A 23782-nucleotide genomic window follows, 5' to 3' on the forward strand; every position below is an offset into this window, starting at 1 on the left:
GTGAAAAGTGAAGTATCCTTGTTATTGTAGGAATTGAACCATGAATATTTACGCCTACTCTTGAAATTAAAAAAAAAATCAATATGGTATAATTAGTAAGCATAGATATGAAGCTTCCATCTGAAGATGGCTTATTTACATATTAGCCTGCCTTCGAGTTTTAGAATTTGATGGAAATGTGTTCTTTAATGTTTTTTTAATGGTTGAAACTGGGATTTATTCAAATGTAAATTATTTTGGTACAGTATCCACAGACTCATAAGGCTTGAATCAATGTACAGACACAGAGGTATTCTTTATGTATTCAAAGAACAGTTGCACAGAGAATGACCCAAAGGGAAAGGTGCATCAGTGTATGTTGAACTTCATGTAAGCAAAGATTCAGAATTTGATTTAAAGAGTTTAACTGTGTACTTTTAAAGATGCAGATCAGATGAAATCTACCCCATCATTTCATTGGGGGTAGTTTAGTACACTCATACCCCAGTATCTGAACATAATTCATTCATGAAAATCTGTTCGGAAGGTGGGGCAATCGTAAAATGAAAATAAAAATTCCATTATTTCTTCTAGGGAAAATTCCACCCCGTTCTGAATTGAAGACAAGTTCACTCAAAAACCGCTCTAAACATATAATGCCACACAGACCATTACTGCAAGCTTTGTGGACAACCCAGTTCTACTTTAATCAGCCAACTATAGCTGTGAAATAATTAATGATATCATATTTACATTTTTCATTCTGTTGTAATAGATCGCTATCCAAGCGATCAGCTAGAACGATGTGCATACTGTTGTTGACTACTACGCCAAAGAATTAGGGCCCATAACGAACAGCAACTACACAACAAACACAAAAAAATGAAAATGAGAGCACAAGCTTTCGCTGTGATCATTAAAACAGGGCTGCGGCCTCACAGCGTCCTTAACCATAATGCCTGTTGCCCAATGTTGCCCAATGGCGCCAAATGTTCTTATACCGGGGAATTAGTGTGTTTTGAGGAAATACATTTTTTTTTGTAATCTAAATGTTCAGCTCTATCTGATTCTGTGCTCGAAAGTGTGCAGTTTCTGCATTTCCTAAAATGGTTAATGAAGCATCGGGCACAGGGGTGCAGTGGTTAGCAGTGCTGGGCCCCAGGGTTCAGTTCTCGGGGTCCTGTCTGCGGGGAGTTTGCATGTTCTCCCTGCCTTTGTGTGGGTTCCATCCAGGTGCTCCGGTTTCCTCTCACAGTCCAAAGACACGCTGGCAAGTGAGTGTGTGACTGTGCCTGTGTTCGCGCCCTGTGATGGACTGGTGTCGCGATCAAGGGTGTTGTTTGACAGGATGGGCTCCGGCTCCCCCCTTGACCCCGAATTGGGTGAAGCAGGTAGAAAATGGCTGGATTTTGAAAGGCGTTTGTGTCCGAAATCAAGCCTCCCCGTTTGCCCAGCTCCGGGGGTCTGAAGGTCATTAGACAGTCATGGATGAAATTGTTGCTTTCGCAGGCCTGCATTGTGGTAATTTCCACCTACTTTTGCTACATGTAACTTTGCACTGGCCTGTCAGCAGCATCATCGCTGGCTCTCACCTTTTCTAACCTAATTCATTTTTGTTACCGTTAGCGGTAATGATGTTCCACACGTTGGCGGTAACTCTTCCAGACAGGAGGTTAATAAGTGTGGTAATACATCTGCCTATCTGAACCTTTAGATTTTGGGTTGTCAATTATTTGCCCACACTCAGACAGTGACGTGTGAAGTCCCTGGCACATGAAAAAGGGATGCATCTCTAAAAGAAAGCGGGAACAGATCTCGGGTTCTTTATTCTCGAATTAGAAAAAAAACTCAATCGTCTCGGAACCTGTTTCTAATGCAGAACATTTTGAGCTTGCGTTACGTTTAGTGAAATTCCTGACTACATGAGAATTACTTAGAAATCCCCTAGTTTACACAGTATGATATCCTGTTAGATGTTTATCCTGCGGTTTGAATTACTGGGTGTGGGCTGTGGTTGGGCTGTGGTGAAGCTGAACTTATATGTTTTTTTTTTTTACAGTCTTGACTTCATTTTTCCCCCCCCCGATTATCGCTCTTATTGTAACCATCTGTCAGGGGAAGTGCCTTTAGCCATTAGGTAAAATTTAAGCTCAGGAAAGTGAGTCTGCAAAATGTGTTGCACTGATCACCGGCTGTCAAAAAACAAAATGTCTCTGCTTTTGCAGGTTCCCAGACATTTTGGTTTTCTTTTGACTAAAAGCCTTTTGACTTTTGGATTACATGTGTCAGTCCCATTTTTTCTCTCTGCTTTTGTCTAGTTAAAGAATACATTTTTGAATAGCTCAAAAGCAATATCTCATTGCCTAGCCCCCCCAAAAAAATTGACAGCAACCCTCTAAATAACCACTGCATAGATTCATAAGGAAAGTCAGGGATTTTTATTGCTTTTGTGATGGTTTCTCAAAGTGTTTTTTTCCTCCCTCAAATAATATATTCGTAAGACATACTACTAAAATTCAAGCAATAAATATTCATCATTTTTTCAGAACACAAAAGATATGTTACTAAACGCTTCATCAGCCTGAGCTGCATTTAAAAATTCTATTAGAATATTTTTTTCTGTACAGTACTGACCATACCGCCTCATTGATATGTAACAAAGGTGGAGTTGTTTTTTTGGAAGAGCCACTATTCTTGTTTAAAAAACAAAATATCTGTTAAACATCAGTGGCATAAAGTAAATTTAGTTTTTTGTGGGGAACCATTTGTCTTTTGAGAGAAGGTGCTTTTTGGGGGAAACAAATAAAATATTGATCTTTAGTTCATTCTGTCAGGGGGACATGCAGGTCTTGGGGACTAATGTAGTTTTACTCTAGTGCCCTCTAGGGGCATTATTAGGTTACTGATGAAAGTAAAATTTCTTCCAAGATTGTACAGACCTTGAGACCACCTACATTTCTGATCACTTTTTAATCCATTCAGTGACGCCTTCCCACATTCTAAATCAAAATGATTTACTTCTGAAGCATGATAAGCAAAATAATATTATATTAATGTTTTGTTAGAATGTTTCCTCATTACTGCTGCCTTAAGAGCCTTTTGTGTTTCTGGAAAAAGGTTAAAATATCTAGGGCCTGAAATGCAACAATCAGTAATACAGTCAGACAGTTGTGTTTTTATAATAAAACATTGGAAGTATGCAAAATCATTTTAGAGAAAGCTTGGCTTATATCATCTAGGTTTAATATTAAATGTGTCTTGCTCACTGTTCTTGGCTTATGGTCCACCCATTTCTACATGGAAGCTGATAACTTGCTTATGGATCATTTTAAATCAACCCATTTGTGGTGGTTTCTATAAAATAAGAGGGCTTTTCTTATACTTTCGTGACAACGCTGCAGTATTTAATAATGGTGGTGTTTTTGAGATACTCCAGTAGAGAGTAGTATGCTTAATGGTAAAATGTTAGTTAAAATGAGCACTTTATTTTCAAGTTTCTTTGAGTTTTAATTCTGGTTGAGCTGAATGTGTATGAAGAGAGGTGAACGCAAGTCTGTGCTAGTTCACTCACTATATGTAAATGGACAGAGATCCTAGACACCTAAGCCTAATTATTCACTCCAGTAAATCGTTAATAGAAATGTCTGGGCTTGTTGTGGACTGCTAAAATGATTGTAAAGCCAGTATCTGAAAAGTGCATGTGAAGGTGATAGTGTTTTGGAAGTGAAAAGATAGATCTCTCCTTAAAGGTCAATAAATAATAGAGAGAGAAACACCTGACTGTGTATAAAATAACATGATACAGCAGGTGTGCAGAAGGTTAATGAAATCCTCTGGCGATTCAGCACAGAACAACAACGAAGCAAGGTGGTATGGCCTGAAATCAATCCCATACTTTATATTTCTTTCACCAGTACAATTGGCCTTTTCTACTCATACTCCTGAAAAAGAGGTACGTTTCTACTCTCGGAAATACTGATAACGGCATCTCCCACACAGCCTAATAGCGATATGGAAGTAACTTTTACCTTATCTCTACCTCTGCTGAACTTATCTGACTTGGTTTACCTCACAACTGTGTTGTGCTTTTGAGGCTCGAGCAGTTGTCAAGCACCTGTATTACAGAGGTTACTGCAGTGTGCAACTGGAATGTGTGTTGTTTCAGCAGGTCGTAATGTGAAACACGGGGTGAGTTTTTCCTTATATGGGTTGGAATGTGCCCTGTGTTTTATATGAGTCAGTTTATCCTTTATTTTGACTTTATTCTAGGTAACAGTCATGGAATCTTTGTTACTCCTTATCTCCTTTCACTCTGATGAAATTGGTGGCTATCCCCACCCCCCTCCCCACAAAGAGCTCCAGATTTTAGATTTAGCACCACATGTAAGATTTTAAAATAGTTTTTATATGAGCTCCTACTCTACTTGAATTAAAAAAGAGGAAACCATTCAGTTGGTTTCCCCCACCATTGCCTTATCTTCCTTAGTCACGTTGCTAGTAAGGGTTTTGCTTTCAAATGAAACGGCTCCAGCCCTTTTGAACCACGGTGTCTGAGGCAGGGCAGGTGGTCTGGCCTGTGTTTCAGATTGCGTTCCAAGGTAAAACAATGATCGCTGATGGTTTTCCCAATACAAATGCCAAATTGCACATTTTTGTTCCCTTTCGTGATTAAATTCATTTAGCTTTTGTACCAACAGCAGCTATCTGGAAGCATCCAAACTGTACCACTGGTTTCAGGACTTAAGCAGAATCTTTAGACACTGTACCTTTTCTGTTGTGCAGCGGTGGATCCACCTCTTGGACCTGCGGACGGATTTGTATGCCGGGCTCCTGCTTTTATCAACTTCTCAAAGCAGTTCTTTCAGAAAAAAACAAAAACAATTAGTTCACGGGGAGAGAGCGGTGGGTCATTCCCAAATGTGTGTTTAAACCCAGGAGAATGTGAGTAGATTGCAGGGAAAGCGCAACCAGTTAAATTTTAAAGTTAACAACAAAGCACTGGTTTGGTTGAAATTATGGACCCAATGGGCTTCTCCAAGGCTGACCCTGAGAAATTGTGCTTTACTGGACAACGTGGTCAGAAACTCTGATTATCACTCCAACATAGGGCCAGTCTGAGAGAAGAACATACTAATCACAACTGTGGCTCAGTCTTTAAAATTGTTGATTCATTGCCTTAAGGCAATCGTAATTGGATTAAGGCAACATACCAAAGTACTTACGGCACCAAAGAACTTTCAGTTTCAGTAATATAACATTTCTTTCTTATAAATACTTGATTAATAAGCAAGGGCTGTTTCTAATAATGTTTATGTGGGTGTTGTCTTAACTTTTGTCTTCACCCCTTTCCTGAATTGCTCAATTAAGCAATTAAATCAGTTTCCTTATATGAGTTTAGATTTTGTGTAGTCTTTTATTTAACCAGATATTAGTCAGAGGAGGCCATTAGTCAGTGATGATCTGCTGACCCAATTTTTACAGCCCAGCATTTACTAGAGCTAGTTTGAGTGAAGCAGTGTCTAGTTCAGGATTTGGACCCACAGTCCTCTCTCTGGCTAGAATCCAGAGCCCTGACCACAAACTCCAGACTATTGCCTAAATTGCTCCTTGATCAGATTTTAAAATGGCACTTGGAGTGGAGCTACTCTTGAGTGTAAGTGTATTCATAATGTTATTTAGTGGCAAAATGAATCTTGAACAACCGATGCAAGGGGCACAAGACACGACACCAAGTTGTTTAAGCTGACACCCCGATGCCCTTCCACAGTCCGCTGGCTGAGACCCTGAGATCGAATAGCTAACGGCTACCAAGTGGGTTGGGTATGGATAGATAAGACTGGGCAGCCCAGCCCAAGACAAGCAAAAACAGACATCGGAATAGACTAAAAATAAAATAAGTACAGCAATACAAAATATAGAGTTAGGTGGTGCACAATATGCTCATAGTGTAAAACAATATAATATGTGCAAAATACGCATGGTTATATACAGATTGAAAGTACCACAGTATATAGAGTATATAATGTGTCCAAAAAGTACAATAGTGCCACATGCTGTCCATAGATGAGCAGATGAAGGGCTCGCAGTCCTAGCCTAGGGCAGTGCTATACACCCTGACAGCTGCCGGGAGGAAGGACCTGCGGAAACGTTCCCTTGAACACCGTAGCTGGAGCAGTCTGTTACTAAAAGTGCTCCGCTGCCTAATAACAGTATTCTCGAATACGCTACTGTGGTATTGTGGGACTCTGTGGTACAGTGTTAAATAATCTTCAGTTTGTCTTCACTTTATCCCTTTTTAAGAGCAAAAAATGTTGTTCATGAGAATCAATACAGTGACTGGACAGCAGTCTCGCCTGCATGGCCTGCTGTCATTATTCAAGGTGTGGAAATCGCAACTCTGCATACAGTAGCCCTGTGTTCAAACCATGCTCTTTTTTGTGTAGGGAAGAGCAGGCACTTGGAAGCATGTGCTGGAGAATTAAGCAGACTGATGGTGTTGCAGCTGGAGCTGAACTGGGAAATAAACCCTCAGTATTAGATTTCAGATCTAATATCACGGAGACTGCAGGGAGCCCAGAAGTGTTTGGCTAGAATATACCACGGGCCTCAAACTGCAGCTCTCTGAAGGCCAACCCTGGGTTTCCAACCTGGTAAACAGTGTGTATTCCTGATGAAAGAGCTTAGCTTCTCAAACTTTAAAGAGTCTTATTAGTCATGTTCTTGGAACTTTTTATTTTTCCCTGTTGTGAGACACCAGAACAATCAAAATAACCCCAGGGAGTATCGCAGTGTTTATGTATTGCATTCATGTTTTTTGTGCCAAGAAATCGGGTATTTGTTGCCGCAGATAAATCCAACTCTGGGCAGTCTTTTCCTTTTGGGTGCAGGGAGCTCTTCAGGAAATGGGACCCAAGTTTCCCTCTGTGCTGCTGCTTGTTCGCTGCTGAGGGGTTAGTAGTGTTTGATTAGATGTTGCCCTTCTTGCCCCTAAACTGAGTGTGCTATGAAATTCAGATGTGACAAAATCACATATATTGTAACGGGTAATAATTCAATAAAGTATTTGGTTCTTAATTCACTAATCTGAATGGGCCTGTTATGCACATCATTGTAAATGAAAGAAAGGGTTGCATAAGGGCATACGGAACAAATTTGCTCATTAAAACATGCTCCACTGGAAACTAACTTGCATGTACAAAGGATTGGCATAGGTTTTCCTCTGTGTGAGACTGGCTGGTTTCATCGGAGTCTCGAAGTTCACTCTGTGTGGGTATGTGCCCCTGTGGAGGACTGGACCTGTCCTGGCTCGTGCCCTTTGTGTTAGAGACCCAGAGCAGGAGAATCTGGGAATGGGTGTTTTAATCTCTCGTATACCAAAATCAGTCTCATCCTTTCTTTTTGCTGTTGCAGGGAGATCACAGTCCTCAGACCGAATATACTGTGTGACTCGGGTGAGACGAATCTGTAACCTAAGCCATGATGTGAATTGATTATGAAGGAATTTTCCGTTGTCAAAAATACAGTGCCTGTATTGGATTCAGGCCAATCGCTGTGAGCCAACTGCATTTTAATTCCCATTGCATAGTCCTGTGCAAGCCATTCGAGGTTTTCCAAGCTGCAGAGATTTGTTTTATACACCTGTTGACTGTTCTATACTTTAGCAAATACAAGTGCAGTAAGTATGTACCCGCATGTTGATTTAAAATGGTAGCAAGAGCCAGCAATATATTAAACCTGGATTGGCTTAACCTTCTTTGAAATGGGAATCTAATTCTGATGTCCTTTGCCATCTTAGCTTGTCTAAATTGTCAGGTTTCTCTTTTCCTTCATTTACCTTAGAATCATGAGAGAAAGCTCTGGACGTACCTCAGAAATACCAGTTGCTATGATCTTAGTGCCAACAGACCAGAAAGAAATAGTCCAGCCAAACACAGCTTTTTCCAATGCCATTTGACAGGAATCCTTTATTTAGAGAAGATAATGCAGACATGCTTGGACAGTCGCAGAAAATGAAGCCATCCTCCTACTCGAGTGATCTAGCACCGTGTCTGTGATAGTGCTATTAAACGTACCAGGCCAGAAATGGTCTTAGTTACTAACTGAAGGGCGACTACTGTTATTAAACAGTAAGTATGAGAAATACAGATGTCCAAGAGTGGAGATCAAGGACAGACTTTTAAAAGCAACTTACACTACAACTCCTGTGTTATTCAAAACATCATTTCTCAAAGAGATTAATCTTGCAACAGTGGATTATTATTATTTTTTTTGTGTCTTGAAGTCAGTGTCCTGTGAAAAAGCTATTACATCTTCGAGGTCCTTTTCTTCCTCTCTGTGCTTATGACCCCCAAATTGTTTTTCAGAATACCTTACGCAGATGTACCCTAGCTGAATGTTTAAATAGGACTAGTATATCCATCTTAATGTTTTATGTGGCAGAGATATCTGGCTCAAGCCGGGTTTCTGTGTATTTCTCTCTCCTCGGCAAAGTAAGAGAGTGAATAAAAATCGACAGACCTGGGTTATTTGTTCAGCACTGCAGGCATCTTTCCTTAAAACAGCGTCACTCAATAAATCCCTACATCTTGCTGAAATTTCAGCGCGTGCAGCATTTAACACATGTACTCCGCTGGAAAAAGGGTGTTTACCTTATTCATATTCAATCATCAATCAGGTCTTTTTTTCCTGTGTGGAGAGTTTGCTTTATAATCCCTATCCCTCCCAAATAACATAAAGTATTTCCCTATCAAGTGGTTTCTTAAGAGCAGCAGACAGGCTATGTTGGTATTAAAATTGGCTGATGTTAAATTCCGAGTTGGCTGAAAGGCTTTATTTCCAGAGCTGAGTGAAAACCCACTCTGAGGGCATGTGATCAAGTGCTAGCACAGCTCTGCTGGAGCACAGTACTGGGCCTTGCCCATCCCCGAGAGCTCCAAGCACAGTTGGCAGAGCGGGGTCCTGTGCCATAGTTACCCTCTCAGCAGATGGTCAGTGGGTTCTGAGAGGGAGAGCAGCCAGGCTGCCCCGTGAGCTCTGTAGTTGGAAAAGAACCAGAGGTTGTGGTCACTAAGTGAAGACAGTCTGCAGCTTCTATAGGTATCTTACAGTATGTCGGCAATCAGTAGTATACAGAACCTGCAGCTTCTGTAGGTATCTTATATCAACAATCAGTAGTATACAGAACCTGCAGCTTCTATAGGAATCTTTTATCAACAATCAGTAGTATACAGAACCTGCAGCTTCTATAGGAATCTTTTATCAACAATCAGTAGTATACAGAACCTGCAGCTTCTATAGGAATCTTTTATCAACAATCAGTAGTATACAGAACCTACAGCTTCTATAGGTATCTTATATCAACAATTAGTAGTAAAGTATACCTGCAGCTTCTATAGGTATCCTATATCAACAATCAGTAGTATACAGAACCTACAGCTTCTATAGGTATCTTATATCAACAATCAGTAGTACAGTATACCTGCAGCCTCTATAGGTATCTTACAGTATGTCAGAAATCAGTAGTATACAGAACCTGCAGCTTCTATAGGTATCTTATATCAACAATAAGTAGTACAGTATACCTGCAGCTTCTATAGGTATCCTATATCAACAATCAGTAGTACAGTATACCTGCGGCTTCTATAGGTATCCTATATCAACAATCAGTAGTATACCTGCAGCTTCTATAGGTATCTTATATCAACAATAAGTAGTACAGTATACCTGCAGCTTCTATAGGTATCCTATATCAACAATCAGTAGTACAGTATACCTGCGGCTTCTATAGGTATCCTATATCAACAATCAGTAGTATACCTGCAGCTTCTATAGGTATCTTATATCAACAATTAGTAGTACAGTATACCTGCGGCTTCTATAGGTATCCTATATCAACAATCAGTAGTATACCTGCAGCTTCTATAGGTATCTTATATCAACAATTAGTAGTACAGTATACCTGCAGCTTCTATAGGTATCCTATATCAAAAATCAGTAGTATACCTGCAGCTTCTATAGGTATCTTATATCAACAATTAGTAGTAAAGTATACCTGCAGCTTCTATAGGTATCTTATATCAACAATCAGTAGTATACAGAACCTGCAGCTTCTGTAGGTATCTTATCAACAATCAGTAGTACAGTATACCTGCGGCTTCTCTAGGTATCCTATATCAACAATCAGTAGTATATCTGCCCAAATTATCCGGCTAATTACAATATTATTTTAAGCAGGCTTCTGAGAAAGGAAGCCAGATGATCCCGCAAGCTGAATGAACAAGACGTGAGCAGATCTGAGGACACCCGCTGATCGCCAGCGCCCTAGCTTTTGAGTTGGTTATAGTCTCCGTGGCTTAAAACAGTTGATTTGAAGTTAAAAGAGGAAAAAAAAAATAACACAGCAGGACCCTCGCAGTTGAGGTTTCTGTGATAAAGAGGCTTTAACAAGTGAATCTGAGCTGAAAAGGTCCATTTGTAGTCATGATTGAAAGAGGGAGTCCTGTCAGCGGGAAAGCTCATTGTGTTCCTCTTCCCAAGGTCTTCAGCATAATGTACATCAGCCACAATCTGCAAATGACGACCAATAGGGGGGGAAAAAATGGAGGAAGAAATATGGCTTCAGATCTGTGATAGATGTTTAAGACAAAAATATGGATGAGGTGGAAATGGGAAAACCCACACTTTTATTTATAGATCAGGGCGCAAAAGTGCCCTGCATCATGTGAATGTCCTTGAAGAGATGACAGGCTTTACACAGATGTCTGCTTAAAAAAAAATATAGCCTTCGGCTCCACGTTGATGAAGAACGGTCATTGACCGGTGAGTGGTGCCCAGACGGAGCATCTTAAAAAGAATCCTAGACTCTGAGAACCTGCTTTCTTCCTCGTGCTCCCAGGCCTTGCAGAGTGCTGTAACCTCCATCTCCTCACAGACACAGAGTTTCTCAGTAATTTCCTGCCATCCCCCCCCCCCCCCCCATCATTCTCTTTAGAAAAAGCAGTCGATGACAAAGTGAATTATTAATCAAAGCTATCTTTTCAATCATGGATTGCATTTTAGCATAAATACCGTTTGGCGGTTCCCTCTTGGACTGGAATCCTTTTCTATGTCTGTCAATATGGGAATTACTGTACTCACTGCTGCACTGGAGCGTCTCCTAAACTGTTTGGAAAAGGTTCAAGCCTTAATACTTGGCATGGAAAGTACTTCACTTTTTCTTGAATAGCGGGAGTACAAAATAAATAAAAAATAGAAGAATAATAAACATCAAGTGGAATAATTCAGTTCTGAATTGCAGTTTAGTCTACAAGACCTTCGAAGCACTTAAATGAATTGAAAGCACACATTAATTAAGGGGAGTGGGTTTTATAAGAACTCATTAAGACCTGCTCCTGCCAGTATTTGTCTAAACTCACCCAGCATTTACTGTACTCAAGGTGCGATTGCTTGAAACATTAGTAATTGTTGTTGGCTGAATTGAATAGGACAAATGTTTTTTTTGTGTGTGTAAGTTTGGTACACATCTTCTGTTCACAACCATACTTCAACCTCTTTTTCATTTTAAGCGTTTTAAGCCACAACGTAGCAGCTAAGTTAGGCAAATGTATTTACTTTATTGCTAATCGATTTGCCACACACTAGTTCAAATAGCTTTCAGAATGTTCAACTGGGAATTTGCTGGGGGAAAAAAAAACGTTTTGCTGCTAAATTTCCACTTCCATTCTCGGATTACTGTCATTGCAGTCGAGGGCTTTTAGCCTCCTGCTATGCAGAATGAGTTTAGGCAGCTTTGCGGAAGAAAAATTAATAAAACCTGTCGCAAAAACTTGACTTTTCCTATCATTTCGAATTTGAAGAGTCTTTTGGAGCCGTGGGGCCCAAATTTAGCTTTTGACACGGAAGGACATCTACATTTCAAAAATCTAATTTCATGGGAAATTTATTCAAAATGCGCCCTGCATAGCTTGGCTTTTCGCGGCTCCTAATTTGCCCGTTAATTATGAACCATTTCAGCAATCATGGTACAATTATGTTTATAATGTATAAATGACAGTATGGATACCGCAGCTGTTCATTTGAAACGTTTTTTTTTTCTTTTCTGAAAGTTAGATTCCTGTGATCCTTCTCAAGTATAGCCCATAAATAATGCAATATCTGTGTTAATTAACATTAATACAAATTAGTCTATTAACGTCGTCTAAAATGTTCACTGAACGAAGCCGTTTTGAAGGCAATGTAAATGCCTTTCGTTGTATAAACCCTGCAACTAATTTCGAATCTGAAACGTAGCCTTTTTTTCGAGAGATTGACTTCCTATTTTTCTTTGTAGTCCTGTTCCTCTCATGACAAGTCTTTGAAAAGCAGCATGTGAAAGAACCGGATTTCCTCACGATGTTATTTTTGTTTTCTGGAATAAAAGTACTTTGAACTCTCTGGAGTTCTCGGCTGATTTGATTTGTATTAACACATTTGACTGGTGCTAATTTGCTTTGAGCTGCTGATGAAACCTGCCGAATAATAGCAGACTGCATGAATTAAGAACTCTGCAGCGGATAGCTGAAATAGTCTGCTTGATTGGAAAAGTTTTACTTTCAAAAGCTCCTATTGAGCTTTTATTATTCCTTACAGAATGAGCCATAGAAAGTATTTTTTTTTTCTTGCAGCCGGACATGGTTATTAATGTATTGATCAATGGGCAGTGACGATGGTTACTGTATTGTCAAGCTTAAATTATTTTAGCGTAAAGCCTACTACAGCAATTGAGACAGTGATTTAAAATCTTCAACTATCTTTAAAATTGATCACCATTAATCTTGTTTATTAATGGTGAAAATCTAAATATACTGAGGCATAATTGAAATGCAGTAACATTTTTTACATCCTTATCTCCCTAGACACGTAATTATTCACCTTTTAAATAGTGAGCAGTGTTGACTTGAGTCATAATCCCCCTTGGTCTACTATATACATAGTGGAAGTCATCTGCCCGGTGTTTGGTAATTGAGCTGAGTTAGAAGTAAGAATATGAATTTATGAAAAGGTATTCAAAAACACATGATTTTAATTAATTACGGGCTCCTCGTCGGTTACAAGCATTTCCTGCTTTAGTAATGACGATGTCCTATTTGCTATCAGCATGACGGAAGGTTGCTTGTCTCTCGGAGAAGAACTCAGAGGTGTATGAGAAGCTGTCCTTTAGAAGACTAGAGCCGAGAAACTAGAAACCAGGCTCTGTGAGGGACGGGCTACATTCTGAAAGGCCAGAGGGTTGCTATTCCTGCCCAGGGCCTGTCAGATCCGTCTCATCCATTTGCCCTAATCGTTTTTGGACTGCAGTGGTCACAGCCCGAGAAATTACAGGACGAGATAACGCGTGCCTCCATATGGCTGTAACCAGCGATCTGCAGGAATACGGCCGGCACACTCAGAGGTCGTTGGAGGGTAGCAGGTTAACAGCTGTGAGAAGAAATGTACCATCTTCTGCAGGCCAGAGCCCTTCTGAAGCGATGGCAGAGAGAGTTCTTTTAATCACCGATTAAGGTGGCATGATGACGTGGGAAGAAATCTCCTTTAATGCCGGAATACCTCCGGTGTAGGTCGAGGGCAGCCATAATGCACAGTGCAGAATTAAGATGTGTGTCGGGGAACGCTAAGAATTGACTAGATTGTTGGCCGGTCTGGGGGTGTTAAATTTCTGGCAGGAACACTCAGTGCTGAGGTTACCATGGGCATGTCTTAAGGTAAGCCAGTGTAGGTTGCGGGTGGTTTGTTCTCCAGTAGCATGGCGGCTATCGGTGAGATTAACTTGGAAAAATGCCACCAACAGGAGACAATCGCACCCAGCTAACTGACCGTGGCTCAGGAAGAGTAGCGGAACCTGCCACAGCCGTCTCTCCAGAGGCTGATCGTGTCCGTGTGTCCCTTTAGTATTAACTTAACATTGCCAAGGTAATTAAGGTTTCGTGTATTCATTAAGCCTGTATGCCACATTTCACATTCAAGCCCCATTGTGACACTTTAACCTATGGTTTTGCTCACATTTTTTTTTGCAATGGTGTTCTATTTCAAGTATTTAAATTAAATGCGAGTGTTGCAGTTTTGTGCATTAAACTTTAAACTTTAATTAAAGCTGCGCTGCAAGACAAGCAGGGAAATGGTGCAGACGTGAATAAACGCTCTTTGCTTTTGACTTCGTTTCCAGTTTTAAGAGGAAGTCGTCAGTCCTATTAAGACATGAGTGACGTTGGGGCCAGCAAAGGATGCTGGAGAAAGGCTTTCTTTCCCTGATAACCCACCTTGAACCCCCTGTGATGTGACTTAGGACAGCCTGGAGACCTGACCTCTTCCAGCTTCCAGCATTTCTTTCCCCTGGGGAAAATGGAGAGTTGCTCAGGGGCTTGTGTATCTGTCTGCCTGTTCTGTTTCCTCTCGATGGTTGTCCCCTTCAGTGCACAGTAGGTTCACTTTCTTTCAACAAGTGAGGGCAGTGAAAATGTGGTTCTTCCTCTGTTGTCCCGAACTTACTGGGATTTTTCTTATTGGAGCTGCACTGTACCTGCCTTCTGAAGAAATTTGACACCGTGTTAATTTTGTTGTTTGTTATTTTAATCCTGGGAGCTCTGTAATTAAAAACAGATGCAACGAACACACAAGATGTAGAAATGTGACAGGCAAGACTTCTGTAGCGATGATTAGTACTGGAAGTAAGTGAAAAGGCCACTGGGAGCAATTTTTCTTTTGCAAAATAACGAACACTTGTTTTTCTCCCTGCTCGAACTTGTTACAGTAAAAGAAAATTGCATGTTAATGGCATTTGTGTTCCGCTTCATAAGTGCCTCCAATATAAAACTCGATATGCGTTATATCTGTAATAACATGGAGCAGAAACGTTTCCAAAATATGTGGATTGCTAAGAGACGTTAATGCAAACCTCATGCTTATGTTTTGTGCCTCTGAGGACTTCAGTAATGCAGGTGAAAACAAGTTGTTTAATGACATTTAATTTCAAGTGGCATGTCAGTTGTCTTGTGAAAACAACAGCGTTGGTTTACATTCTGCGCTGTCAACCTAGTAATGCAGGAAAAATTGAAGTTTCTTTTTTGTTCCAATGTCACGCGGGTTTTCTTTTTTTAGTAAAACTCATCGCGCCTTGCACAAGATGCTTACAAATAGAACGGGTGCATTTATTTTGAAGTAAATTCTTACAAAAAATTCACTCCCTGAACGGTATGATTCTTATTAGTTGGCTAGTCTAGTTTTTTGTGTGTACGAGAAAACTGTATAATTATGCGAAGTGATCTTTTTGTGGGGTTAAAACCATTTAGGCTGTATAATATATATTTTTTCTCCTCGTTTTACTTGTATCTCATTGAATTCTTCATTTACAGCACGTTTTGTATCGGCTTTGATTTAATTTTTAAGCAGTGTTTCTGTAATTTTTTGCTTGACTTCTAAATGAAGTTTTTTAGATTGCCTTTAAGGCTATAGCAGAAGTGTCCTCCTTTCATCTTTAAGAAGGAAGTGTTGTCTTCAACCGGAATTCTTACCCTTAAACTCTTCGACACAATCTTGTGTGATGTATCTTGAAGTTGCCTAACCATTTTCCTACGTTATGGAAGTTCATATTGACACGCATAAAGTTTTATTTAATTGTAAGTGTTCGTTCAGAGAATCCTTTGCAAAAATTATATCAATGATCACCCACCAAAGCTGAAAAACAAAGTATGGGATTGTTGCAGTTTTAAACTGCAAGCTAATATGCCAAAAAGGAAATACAGTCTGCTTTAGGATTGTGGAGGCATTTAAAATGTAAGATAGGGATAGTTAATCACAAGCATGTCTTAGCTGTAGCTTCTTTAATGGATTATTATTGTTGGCTTTGCCTTTGAACTAATCAGAGCCTCATGCATGCAGATCTTCTGTTTCGGGCTGTTCATAACTGTATTGCTGGCCAGTGCTTATGTCTGATTTATGAACATTTCTATCCAGCACACGTAATAACTGTAGCCAAACAAGCAGTCTTGGCTTGAGCATTGAAGGTGGCCGTTTGTTAAACAGGCAGTAAGGGCTGTCCACACTGCGTATCGTGGATAAAAGAAGGTGCTGAGTAAGAGACGGCAAGGGAGGGTAAATAAAGTGCAAAAAAAACGCTGTAGTGAAACAACCAGAGGACTTTAACACTCTCATGTCCCGCTGCAACAAAAAGTGTTTTTCTTTTCCTTCAAAACCCGCACCTAGATGGGGTCATTCCTCTCTCTTTGTTTTTACATGCAAGGTTTCGCCATTTTTTCCCCCCTTTTACAGAAGAACGACCTGACTGCGAGAGAAAGCTAAAAATGATATCAATCAGGCGCATTGTTTTAGAAATGGCCGTCAAGGTATGACAAATTACAGGAAAGAGCAGCTCGTGCACTTCAGCTCTGTTCTGGGAGAGAGGAGGAAAAAGCCGCTTTTGTAAGTCCGTCGCCGGTGTGGAGCTATTAAAATAATTAGAGTCATTTATAGAGTCATTTTAAAAACGAGCTCTGTATTCCTCTTTGTCCCGGTTACCCGGTCCACCATTACCATTGGAGGTGCATATGGATTTTTTTCCTATACTTTTCTCCATGGGGACTCCGTGCATGCCGTTGGAAGAAGGCCTTGGTCCAATTTCTGTGACAGCCGGGAAACACACCACTGGGAGATAATGGCAGGGTTTGGGCTGAGAGAAACTAATTGCACCTTTTTGAACAAAAAAAGTGCAAAAAAATAATACAGGAGGGGGAATAAATTTCTGTGCCTATGGTTGAGGCTTGGCTAAACATTTATTAGAGCGCATTCTGGCTAGTTTTTTAAGCAGTGGCACTACAAGTGCTGTTTTTTTTTACTCAAAGCTGGATAATGTTGTCTGAATGTTTAAAGGGGAACTTCAAAAAGAAAGGCTATCCTGCCCATTTGGGATTAACTAATAGTTAATAATTGATTCGAGGGTTTTATCCAACTTAGTTGAAGAAGCTAGGGTATCGGCTTCCACCGCATGGCTGGTTAGCTTGTTCCACACTCCCACAACCCTTTCTACAAAGTGAAGTGTCTCTTGTTTAGATTTAAATACATTTCTGCACAGTTTCCACCTGCGCTTTTTGGTTCATGTTTCACAGTACACCCCTTTATGCTTGGAGATGCCACAACCCAATTTTCGTCAGCGACCGTTTAATTTGCAGCTCTCCGTGATGACCGCAATCAGGGCTCTCGCGAAATGCACAGATCCCTGTGGTGGCCTTCATCACGTCTGCTCCGAGGAAAGAGAGGAAGAGAAATCGGAGTTCTCAGCATGAGATGACTTAGCCACCAGCAGTGAATGAACCAGCTAACTAGAAAGCCGAATTTGAAATCAGCCTTTCCGTAGAATGTGTGGCGTTTTGGTTGAGATTGCTACCAGTCTGTCATACCTGTAACGAATCAGTCTCAAATCTCAAATCGCCCCATCGACTGTGCTTAATTGTCATGTGCAATATGTGACTAATGCATCTGACAGAGGAAAATTCAGCAGGGATGTAGCTTGCATCTGGTAATCTGGCTAGTATTTATTTTTAATTATGTTTCATTTAAATTTTTAATTTTCTGTGAGGTTGAGCAGAAGGGTTTGCTGAGCACAGAGGGTTATTGTTTTTGTAAAGAAAGCCAGAACTCCATGGTTACGGTCGTCATGGACAATAATAAGACCTTTTAACTAATGTCCTCTTAACAATACACTGCATTCTCTTCAGGTGTTATTGTCTGCCGCTAATGCCCTTCACTTCCAGTCAGAAAACTGGATGTGTGGTCTCTCCTGGTCCAAGTATATTCACAATACCCCTCATACTTTTCTTCTTGTGCGGCTCCCTGTACAGGGCTGGTGGAGTTTCCATCACAGGAACGGATGGACCACATTGCCATCTAATAGCAGGGAAAAACACCCCCCAGAAATCGAGCTCCACCTTACTTAATGGACAAGACGATCAATTCCAGCCCCTGATCAATAAAAGAAGAAAGGAATCCTAGTGCTAACAATAGCGGAAGAAGGGCTGCTTGTGTTCTTGTGCTATATTGTTGCTTGCTTATAAAAGCGGCAGATGTGTTGACCTTCGTGCTGTGCTTTTGAGGACTCTAGCTAGAAAGATGTTTGATTCAAGAGAAGGCTATCTTATCGGCCACCGCTGTTGGTAGCATTGGAGAACTTTTTAACTGTTTTTGGCTTTGGGTATACCGTGTATTATTGGCGAATTATAGTCACTGAGAATTCGTAGATTTATTCTGAAAGTTAATCCTGAATTTAAACGGTGTGCGTGTTCCTCTAATTCTCCAGTCTTTTTATGATTTGTGGAATTTTAACAAGCCCCATTTATTAAGCTGTGGAAATTATCATTTATATTGTTGGATTTGAATTGGGGGGAAAACGCTTCATATCTTTTTTTTTCAATAAATATTGCCTTTACTTTAATCATTCTTAATTCTTAATAATTCTATGGTGATCTACCTGAGTTAGGAGGTGTATCTGGGTTGAAGAATATGGCAGGTCCTGTCAGTGCTGGCAGCGTGTTGCTGCCTTGACAAGAAATTAGTGCACAGTGTCAATAATAAGTGAAAACCGCTAACTCACCCGGAGCTATGATTACATGATTACACTTCTTAAGGCTCTCTGTCATAGGGTCAGCACAACTGCTAACCACCTCAAGAAATGAACTCCCAACTACCGGTTGCCTAAACCTTAATCTAAAAAGGAAAAATGTTTTTCTTCAAAGAAGACGAAAAAGTCTGATCTCAAGAGCTTATTACTCTTAGGATTCCCAGGCAGAATCAAAGTAACTTTTTTTTTTCCCGTTTTGAATCTCTGCTTTCACTTCCTTTCTTGAGACCAGATGAAGTGTGGAGGAGAGTAGTATAAGCGTGGTATTTACTACAATGGAAGTTATGGTGGCGCAGTGGATAGCGCTGCAGCCTAGCAGCGCTGGGGCCCTGGGTTCAATTCTGGACCTGGGGTGCTGTCTGTGTGGAGTCTGCATGTTCTTCACGCGTTTGCGTGGCTTTCCTCCGGGTGCTCTGGGTTCAGTCCAAAGACATGCTGGGAGCTGAATTTGCTTCTGGGAAAATTGGCCTGGCGTGAGTGTGTGTGTGTGTCTGTGTTTGTGTTGGCAAGTACCCTGTGAGTGACTGGGGTCCCATCCAGGATGTACCCCTCCTGGCATCCGTTGCTTGCTGGGATAGGCTTCAGCTCCCCCATGACCCTGAATTGGATAATGTGGTTAGTGTAGATAAAAAATCCTTCGTCGAGCAGAAGAGGAGTTTATTGTATATTTGGCTGAAGAGAAGCACCCTCCCAGCAATTAGGAAGGTGGTTCTAACAGGAAAAGTTACAGCTGACCTTTTATACACTTACTTGATCAGGAAGACAAAGAGCTGAAGTCTCAAAAAGAAAAAAAACTTCCATCCTAATTAATTTGTATTGGTTAAGCAAACGTCTACTTTAATCAGAAGATGTCTGTGTAATTGAGCTGTATCAGTGTTTTCTAAAAGCAGGTAGTTACAATTTATCTTCTACACAAAAATAATTCTTTGGGATTCTAAAAATAAGCATTCTTTGTGTCTGCAGGCCCCTGGTCTTATTAAGAGCAGATACATTTAGTGTTGCAGCTGGTGTTTTGCTGAACATGCTGTACGGAGAAAGAATTTTTAACCCTTCATTAGAAAATGGATGGATGGGAGTCACAGTGTGCAGGAGTGTTTTTTGTGTCCCAAACAACTTCTAGCCCTCTTGTTTATCTGAAGAAGTGAAATTTTGAGGTTTCAGGTTATAACCTTTTTACATAGAAAGGTCAGTTCACATAGGACCTTCATTACAGTCCACCATAAAAAATAAATACTAGTGCATCCTCTTTTAATAAATTGTGATCGTGAGATGAGGTCCTTAACACTATTGGTACAAATGTTGACTTAAAGAAGAGAGTTAGTGGGCAGTAAAGAGTGCTGTGATTTAAAAGGGCATCACATATACAGTGTCATGTTCTTTGTGGATTCTGTGCACTTTAAAGCATGTTTTATGTCACAGAGTAAAAAAGGAGGGCTCTTGCTTCCCAAATCTGACCTGGTGTCACTTACACTCTAAAGAGCTAGAAGTATATCTACATCATTCTGCATTAGGCAATAAGTTGGTCACGTGGAGCAATGATGTTTTTGGGGTATCCTTTGGGTCACATCTGATGGTTTTGGGTTTTGGGCTGCAAGTGTGGAGTCTTGGCCACAGTTTTGTGAGGTGAGTGCTGTACTGTAGCAGTTCTTCTTTACTCTAGATCATATTTTCAGTTCTGGCCCTGGAGCGCAGGCATGTGTGGGGAGATTCCATTCCAGCTCGGCTCTGAGCTGGTTACTGCCTTACTTGGACCACTGTAAGAGTTTCCTGCCAGCTCTTCTGATGCTGCTCCTTTAAAGAGGCTGTGGAAGCTTGGGAGACTCTCTGCTCATCCAGGACCAGGATAACAAAGTGCTGTAAAGGATAACAATGTAAAGCACTGATGTAGTGCTTTTCTGGACACTCCACTCAAAGGATTTAACAGATAATGGGGACAGCCCTCACTACCACTTGTGTGTAGCCCCCACCTGTCTGATGCGCCAGTACACTCACTACACACCAGCTCTCAATGTGGAGGAGAACAGAGTGATGAAGCCAGTTCAGAGAGGGGATTATTAGGAGGCCATGACTGGTAAAGGCCAGGGGGGAAATTTGGCCAGGACACTGGGGTACCACCCTTACTCTTTTCGAGAAACACCCTGGGATTTTTAATGACCACGGAGAGTCAGGACCTCAGTTCTACGTCTCATCTGAAGGATGGTGTATTTTGTCCAGTATAGTGTCCCCGTCACTATACTGGGGCATCAGGACCCACACAGACCACAGGGTGAGCGCCCCCTACTGGTCGCACTAACACCTCTTCCAGCAGCAACCCTTAGTTTTTCCCAGGAGGTCTCCCATCCAGGTACTGGCCAGGCTCCCACCTGCTGAGCTTCAGTGGGCTGACAGCTGGGAGCTGCAGGGGGATATAGTTCCTGGGATTTGACAACCCTGTGGGAGATGCAGTAATCCTGCTTCTGAGGGCTCAGCTAGTGGCTGGATTTTGCACTGTAGGTAACAAAAGAGGAAGGCAAAACAGTTTCATTATTAAAACGGGAGGAGGCAAGAAGTGAAATTCTGAGGTTTCAGGTTATAAACTTTTTACATAAATAGGTCAGTTAACCTAGGACCTTCATTACAGTCTACCATTAAAAATAAATGCTAGCGCATCCTCTTTTTAATAAATTTTGATCTTGATATGAGGTCCTTAACACTGTCAGTACGAATATCAGCTTAAAAAAGAGGTTTAGTGCGAAGTAAAGAGTGCTATGATTTAAAAGTGCATAACATATAGTCCTGTTCTTTGTGGATTCTGTACACTTTAAAGCATGTTTTATGTGTCACTGGGTAATACAGGAGGGCTCATTTTTCCCCAAATCTGACCTAGTGTCACTTATACTGCGCAGGATGAGGAGATGAAACAATTATTTCTGATGAGCTTTTTAAATCAAACTGCTCATTAAATGCTAATGGACTGCTGTGCGTGATGCAAAAGCTGAGGAATCTGTAATGTGAACTTTAACTGGGAGTTCATTAGGTATGAGCTGTTAGCTATGATTTAAATGAGGTTAAAATTGTGTCACGCACAATTTCTGAAGACACATCTACCTAAATCTTTTGAACTACTTAATGATGATTAGGTGTAAAGGAGCCGAATGACTTTCTGGTATACTGTACAGCCTCTCCCAGAGTGAGTGTTGCATCGGGATTATTTGCAAATGAACCTTGGGTTTTTTTTTTGCCTTGACCGAGTTAGTTTCAATTTTCTTTTAATGACAATGAAGTCTTAGCTTCCACGTTTGTCAAGCACTGTCCGTCTTGCTTTGAGCAAAGGCGTGGTGTGGTAACGGGCCTGGATAGTCAGTGGAACAGAAAGACACAAACTCGAAGAAATGGCTAAAAAGGCTGGGAAGAGGAGCTTGCACATGAGGGCACCTAAAGGAGGCCCATCCTCTGTCGCTGAAGTATCGCGTGTTCCCATTTCAATTATTTCACTGCAGCCAAGTCGGCATTATCACAGATGTGTACGCACCAATTACCCGAGTTCTAGGGGAAGACAATCTGGGATTTGCAAGTTATTCCATTAACTGTACCTCGTTTTTCTGCTCCCAAACAATCTTGAGGTGCACTCTTTGGATGCAGCTGTGTATAGAAAATAGACTATTAAAAAAGGTTTCATTCAGGTTAATTAGAGCAATTAAATGTAATCATTAGGTGTGATGCTTTATTATCTTTAGCTTTCAATTCAAATGAGAGTGCGCAGCACGGAGTAACTCTTACACCTGTGTCTCGGAGCCCCTCCACCGAGGATAGAAAGGCTTATGTTTTAGAAAGGCTTTAATGATACTAATTCATATTCTTAATTAGAGGTTTTTCATCAGTGTGAAGGTGCCACATCTGAAGTGGCCACTTAAAACATCCTCTCTGCTCCACGACATGCTTTTGTTTTTCCAGTGGAGCGCCGTGCGTGTCTTTTGAAGACGTGAACTCTTTCAATTTGAAAGGCAGGTGGTATTAAGAGGCGCTGATGGATTCAGTGGATCCCTACCACCACTACTGCAGCTAGGAATGTTTTTGACTGATATTTGATCTTAAATTGGTAAGGTCTTTGGGCACAAGGTACTTCGCTTGCAGTCATTTAATCTGCCGCTTGAGATTATTAGCATTTGTTGGGAGGGGGAAAAAGGTTTATAAATTGCCCTTTGAAAGCATTAAACTCATGACTGATAACTGGTTTCTTTTAATTGCGGAATCAAAATAAATGCCCTTTAAAGTACTTCCTCATAATTCTTGTCAGTCTCTTTGAAGAGGTTATGCTCTTCTTAAAGTACTTAAGGCACACAATGGTAGCCAGCATTTAAGAAAGATGTGCATACGAGGTGCTTAATATAGTTGACTTGAAATGCTTTTAAAGAGAAGCCGCAGTGTTTCCACTTCATTAAACCCGCTCTGAACCCTAATTAAAACACTTCACCTTTCATTTCAGAATGGAGGCTATCTGCAGCTGGGGCTTTTATTTCATGGAACACTTTCATTATTTTTGTCACTGTGACAGTGTCATTCAGATGGCCGTCCTGCCTCAGTGTTGTACCCGGCTTGGGAAAACCTGAGCAGATTTGTAGAACCTGGTTTGAAGAGGTCTGGGCCTAGTTGGTTAAAGTTTCTGTCTGTGAAGAGACCTACGGGTGCAAATTAGGGCAGGATGTGGAGAAGGGATGAGATTTGGCTGTGATTTTTTTGGTCTCCATGCTACGTGAAACCTGTACTGTACAGGCACCTGGTGGAAAAGAGCTCAGCTTGAGTTCAGTTTCCTGGGTAAACATCTGCACATAGCAGAGCAGTTACAGATTAGCTGGATTTAAGGAGAAATTCTATCAGGTGAGAGTGGAAGCTTGTCTCCTGAGGTAACATCGGATTAGGGGATTCCCAGGTGTGGATATCAGAATGGCGCAATACAACTTCCGAATATTACTGTAGAAAGTCGATGTGCAACCTCAGAAGCCAGGAGCTTAACTCGGTCTCCTCTGCAGCTGAGGGTTGTTGATCTTTCTCTAGCCTGGAGGTTTTTCAGATTTTCCTTTCATTTTTTAATGCACGTTCTTGGTAATTTTGCATTCCTGAAGTAGCCAACAAAGTTAACGAATGGTGTGTTGTGCAAGGAACACCATGCAAAATTCATAT

General features: G+C 40.9%; 1 protein-coding gene across 7 annotated transcripts in view; it reads left to right on the forward strand.

Moving 5' to 3' along the window:
* LOC148648748 (partitioning defective 3 homolog B-like) overlaps positions 1–23782 on the forward strand; it is a 319671-nt gene that overhangs the window by 26699 nt on the left and 269190 nt on the right. The gene's annotated exons all lie outside the window — the stretch shown is intronic.

The sequence above is a fragment of the Lepisosteus platostomus genome, chromosome 14 (genome assembly GCF_059453375.1).
Source record: "Lepisosteus platostomus isolate fLepPlt1 chromosome 14, fLepPlt1.hap1, whole genome shotgun sequence".
Lineage (NCBI taxonomy): Eukaryota > Metazoa > Chordata > Actinopteri > Semionotiformes > Lepisosteidae > Lepisosteus > Lepisosteus platostomus.